Below are 6,000 nucleotides of genomic sequence, written 5' to 3'. Positions count from 1 at the left end.
TAGTTCTCTCACCTTTGCATAATTAACCTTACAAAATATATATTCTTTTTTAACTTCTTGGAATGAGTGAACTATATATCTCCTGTCACTAGGATATGAATTGTAACCTCTCACACAATGGAAAAATGATCATCGGTCTACTACAAAAGCAGTGGCATATAATATGATTATTATACAAAAATAAACAGAAAATACTTTTATATATATATATATATATATATATATATATATATATATTTTATATTAGAGTCAATAAAGTCCGACTCACAAGTTGACTCTAATATAAAATATATATATATATATAAAAGTATTTTCTGTTTATTTTTGTATAATAATCATATTATATGCCACTGCTTATATATAATCTTGACTCATATGTGGGTCTATATAAATATAAATATAAATACAAATATAATATATGTGAAGTACTGTATTTGTTAGAGTAGGTGCCCGACAAGTCAACTTGTGAGTCGGGCTTTATTGACTCTAATATAAAACAATCTTTCTTTTAATAATATTTTACGATTTCATTCGATTATGACATTATACTTTATCAGCAATGATATGAGAATTTAAATGTCATGAAAATTCCTTCCCAAATATTTCAAAAGGTAGAGTCACGGCCAAAGTGGAAAGGAGATCAAGGATCAGTCATGATTATGGAGATAATTACCTTGATTAATTATTGATTGAGAATTAATAAACAAAAATTAACATAAATCCTTACAACCTCAAAAGGGTTTCTCGGCCACTTTGAAAAAGGGAGTTCGGCCACTTTGAAAAATTGGAGGAAAAATTGGCCGCAAGTTTCTTCCTTGTGAAGCACCTTGTCGTCGCTATACCGACTCCGGATTTGGGAAATTCGGACGTCCCAGTCTCAACGAAAATCGTTTGGATTTTCTAGTGCAAACCAAGCGAAGAATATAACTTTCGATCATGGACCTAATTAGACGATCAAATTTGAAGAGCCGTTCGTATGGATTTACAAGAAAGACTATCTCCGCGTAAAAATTGGAATAATTGGAGTTCAGTGTTAAGAACATAAATAAATAATTCTAAACATCGTATGCATGGTTTCTAAACACATGACGCCCAAGAACAAAATTTTTAAACTTCCGCTGCGTCTTGGGTGCGAGAATACGATGTCCCAACAGTGGTATCAGAGCCAAGTTATTCTTAATCATGTGTTTTAAATTAAATTGTGTAGAGTTTATTATTTCTAACCGCTTAAGAATTTTTAAGAAAAATGCCCATCAGAAATCAAAAACCATATTTTTTAAAAAAAGAATAAATTTTGGGTCTGTTCGGAACTGTTCCGGGTAGTCGCGCGCGGCTTGCGTGACTGTGCGCGCGGCGCCCGATCGGATCGGGCAGCGCACGGGCTGGTGCCCGGGAACATATTGGGCACCGTGTTGGGTCGTGCCTTGAATTTTTCGGGCATATGGGCGATTTTCTGATTTTTCAAAATTTTTGGTTAAAATGATATTTTATGAAAATTTGGACGATTTTACCCTAACAATAATTTTGATAAAATCAATTTCTTACAAAATAAATAATTGAAATATGATTTAAATTATTTATAGTATAAGGTGTTTTACAAGAAATTTAATTATTTGAAATTAAATAAAAAGTGTTTATTTAATTTGATAATTATGACGGCTAGTGATAATTTACGAGATACACAATTTATTGATAATATGTGATATAATGGAATTTATATAATATATGATATTATATGTTAAAAGGGTGATCGAGAGCCATGACCAATGTGCTAAGTGTATGTTAGGATATCTTACGTGTTTTAATTTTGATTATTTGATAATTAAAAGTGGACCTGATCCCATGAGTCCGGGGAGGTGCGTGTCTATCTGCTGGTGCTGTCTCATATCTCTTAGAGATCAGTCTTACCCTTTCCCTACCGTCGGTCCTGTCCCCAGCAGGGACATTATAACCCGTTCAGATATGGTGTTACTCTTTTATGGCCCATTTAGCCCACCAGATCAAGCGTCGCAATGTCAGCAGCTTGACGTATGAGAACTTCGCAGGAGGTCTCCCATTCCAGTACTACTCTCACTCATGCACGCTTAACCCAACAAATCCATTTCAATTATTAAAACAAGCTAACCGAACAATAATTTTCAAGATTGGACGGGAAAATTGTTCTAAATTCGGAGAGAATGACATACACACTAATGTCAGTCTTGCTGAACTGACAAAGCATGCAAGATGGTGGGACCATAGTATGCAAATTAAATTGTTATATGCTCGCTTCTATGTCAAATGAATTGTAGAGACAGTTTGAGGAAATTTTGAATGCTGTTGACATTCGAATACACATGCAAGAGTTGCATAGTGGATGAAACTTGCACAATGATGCACACCACTTTTAAGGAACACATGACTACATGCATACAAGATGGGTCTCTTGCCCATGAGCATGGTGTAAGTATGATTGGTCCTAATGAGAAGGTGGTGGGCCTGAAATTTGACAAGGTCCGATAATTTAGAACATGTATGTTTCACTGCTAGAAGCATGGACATAAGAAATGATCTGGGTCAGAAATATTTTGTCAATTATAAGTGAATGTCCAAGTAAACACGGTTTCAAAAACAAACAAAATAAAACAAGATAATCTAAACCAAGCACAATTGTGGCACGTTAGGCTATGACATGTTTCTCAAAGAAGGATCCAAGAGCTAGTGGGAGAGGACATGTTTGACTCGTCAGACATAAACTCTCTAAGAGACATGTGGGTCCTGTCTGAAATGAAAAATGATCAAGGCCCCTTTCTTAGGAAAAGTAGAACGTGCACATGATCTATTGGATTTGATTCATACAGATGTGTGTGGCCGCAAAGTGTTAGCACGAGATTTGGTCTTTCCTACGTCATTACCTTTACCGGAGATCATTGGAGGTTTGGGTATGAGTATTTTATGAAATACAAGTTTGAAGCTTTTAAAAAGTTCAAAGAATTCAGAGCAGAAGTAGAGAAACAGTTAAGAAAGAATATTAAAACACCATGATTAGATCGAGATGAAGAATACTTGAGTACTGAGTTTCAAGACTACCTTAAAAAGAATGAGATTCTCTCGCAGTGGACTCCGCCTGTCACATCGCACTTGAATGGTGTGTCAGAACGTCGTAATCAGACATTGATGAACATGGTTCAATCTATGATGACATTCACTGAATTGCCGCCATCCCTTTGGGGATATACATTTGAAACAGCGGCAAGGTTGTTGAATCAAGTCCATACAAATGTAGTGAATAAAAATCCGTATGAGATATGAATGGGAAGGCTCCCCGAATATTTTTTCTTAAGAATATGGGGATGCCCTGCTTGCTTGAAGCAGACAGTGAGAGACAAAGTGAATAGTAGAGCCATTTTTTGCTACTTTGTAGGATATCCGAAGAACTCTATTGGATATTACTTTTATTATCCCAGTGAAACAAATGTGTTTGTTTCAAGGAATGCCACCTTCTTAGAGAAGGAGTTTCTATTGGATAGAAAAGGCGGGATGATAGAACTCGATGAGATTCGAGAACCACCTACTACGAGAGTAGCAGAACCCACACCCAAACAGCCAATCAAAGAAACACAAGCTCTTAAAAGATCCGAGAGAATCTCAAGGCCGCCTAATAGGTTGAGCCTGCTTCTTGAAGAGGGCCAATGTGAGACCATTCCTGGATGTGATCCAAGAAATTTCAAGGAAGCATTGTCTGATGTCGATTCATCTAAATGGCTTGAAGCCATGCAGTCTGAGATGGACTCCATGCATTCGAATCAAGTATGGTCCTTAGTAGATCCACCTGAGGGAATTGTTCCCATATGATGCAAATAGATTTACAAAAGGAAACTCGGAGCGAATAGGAAGGTGGTGACCTTCAAAGCTAGATTGATAGCAAAAGGATATACTCAAAGGCAAGGTGTTGACTATGAGGAAACCTATTCTCCAGTCACAATGTTCAAGTCCATTAGGATACTGATAGCCATATCATGCAACTATGAAATATGGCAGATGGATGTGAAGACAGCGATCCTTAATGGGTAGATTAAGGAAGTTATTTACATCTCTAAACCTGAAGGATTCACATCAGTAGGAAATGAGCATAAAATATGCAAACTTTAGAGATCCATTTATGGACTCAAACAGGCATCAAGGAGCTGGAACCTCAGATTTGACAACACTATCAAAGAGTTTGATTTTGCCAAAAATCATGAGGAACCTTGTGTATACAAGAAGGTTAGTGGAAGTGCAGTGACATTCCTAGTACTTTATGTTGATGACATACTACTAATTGGGAATGATGTAGGGATGTTGCAGTCAACTAAAGTATGGTTAGCCGGAAGTTCTCCATGAAAGATATGGGGTGAAGCATCATATGTATTAGGAATACAGATCTATAGGGATAGATCAAAGAGGATGCTAGGGCTCACCCAATCCACATATATTGATACCATACTGATGAGATTATCTATGGAGGAGTCCAAGAGAGGATATCTCCCAATGCCTCATTGTGCGAATCTATCCAAGTCTATGTGCCCTAAGACTACTGAAGAGATGGAAACCATGAGCCGCATTCCATATGCATCTGCCATATGCAGTATTATGTATGATATGATATCTACTCGACCTGATATTGTATATGCACTGAGTGTTGCAAGCCGATATCAGTGGAATCCCGGTCCGCTGCATTGGAAAGCAGCGAAAGAAATTCTTAAGTACTTGAGAAGAACTAAGAATTTGTTCTTGGTAAATGGGAGTGGAGAACTAAAATTGGAAGGCTGCACTTATTCTAGCTTCCAATCAGATATGAATGATTCGAAATCGACCTCTGGATTTGTATTAAAAATCAATGGTGGTGCTGTCTCCTGGAAGAGTTCCAAGCAAGACATCGCAGCGGATTCAATTACTGAGGTTGAATACATAGCTGCATCGGCTGCAACAAAAGAGGGAGTTTGGATGAGGAATTTCATCCAAGAGTTGGGTGTAATTCCTCAAACAGTTGGTCCAGTTCCGGTCTACTGTGACAACACCGGTGTCATTGCACAAGCAAAGGAACCGAGGTCTCATCAGTGATCCAAACATATACTGAGGAAGTTCCACATAATCCGGGAGATTGTGGAAAGAAGAGACATTTCGGTAGAGAGAGTCGCCTCCGCAGATAACGTTACTGATCCACTGACAAAGCTCCTGCCAGGAACATTGTTTGAGAAGCATCGTGAAGCAATGTGTCTAAGATCTATGGGTAGTTGGCTATAGGGCAAGTGAGAGATTGTTAGAGTAGGTACACGACAAGCCAAATTGTGGCTCAGGCTTTATTGAATCTAATGTAAAACAATCTTTATTTTAATAATATTTTACAATTTCATTCGATTATGGCATTATACTTTATCTTTATACCCATGCAAGCTGCATAAATAAAGTCCTTGAATATACAATAGGCACAATGAGGTCTGCGTCGCAACGTAAGATCATGGAATTCATTAGGAAGTGTACCGTATATTCAAAATAGGTTCTTAGTCGAATCAGCCGCCTAAAATAAGAATAAAGGTCGCTCGAGACTAGCATCTGTGGAGTAAACACCATGTTTCATCGGTAAGGGCATAGAGATGTCCATTCACACAGATGAGTGATCATTGATGATGCACTGAACAACCCTTCCTCGGACTATCCAGGTGGTTTTCCACTTATCGAGTGGAATAGTTTGCAGTTATGGTTGTACACCATTAGTCCTTTGACGCGAGACAATTTAGGGGCTATACGTACTAACATGTACTTTGATCCGTTTATCGACTCCATCGAGGGTCATCAGGTGGCGAGGTTGGATGTAGTTTCGAAATACGTAAGAGAAAATGCATTGTAGTCGGATATTCATCGTTCGCCTACGGGTGAAGATATCTTATGTGATCTGATGAGTTAATAGTGCAAAGAGTCTCTGACCAGAGCAAGAAATGTGCTTTAGGGAAATGTGTTTTCCTAGTTGCACATGCCATG

The sequence above is a fragment of the Primulina eburnea genome, chromosome 9 (genome assembly GCF_022965805.1).
Source record: "Primulina eburnea isolate SZY01 chromosome 9, ASM2296580v1, whole genome shotgun sequence".
Lineage (NCBI taxonomy): Eukaryota > Viridiplantae > Streptophyta > Magnoliopsida > Lamiales > Gesneriaceae > Primulina > Primulina eburnea.
Note: the sequence above shows the minus strand (reverse complement) of the source record.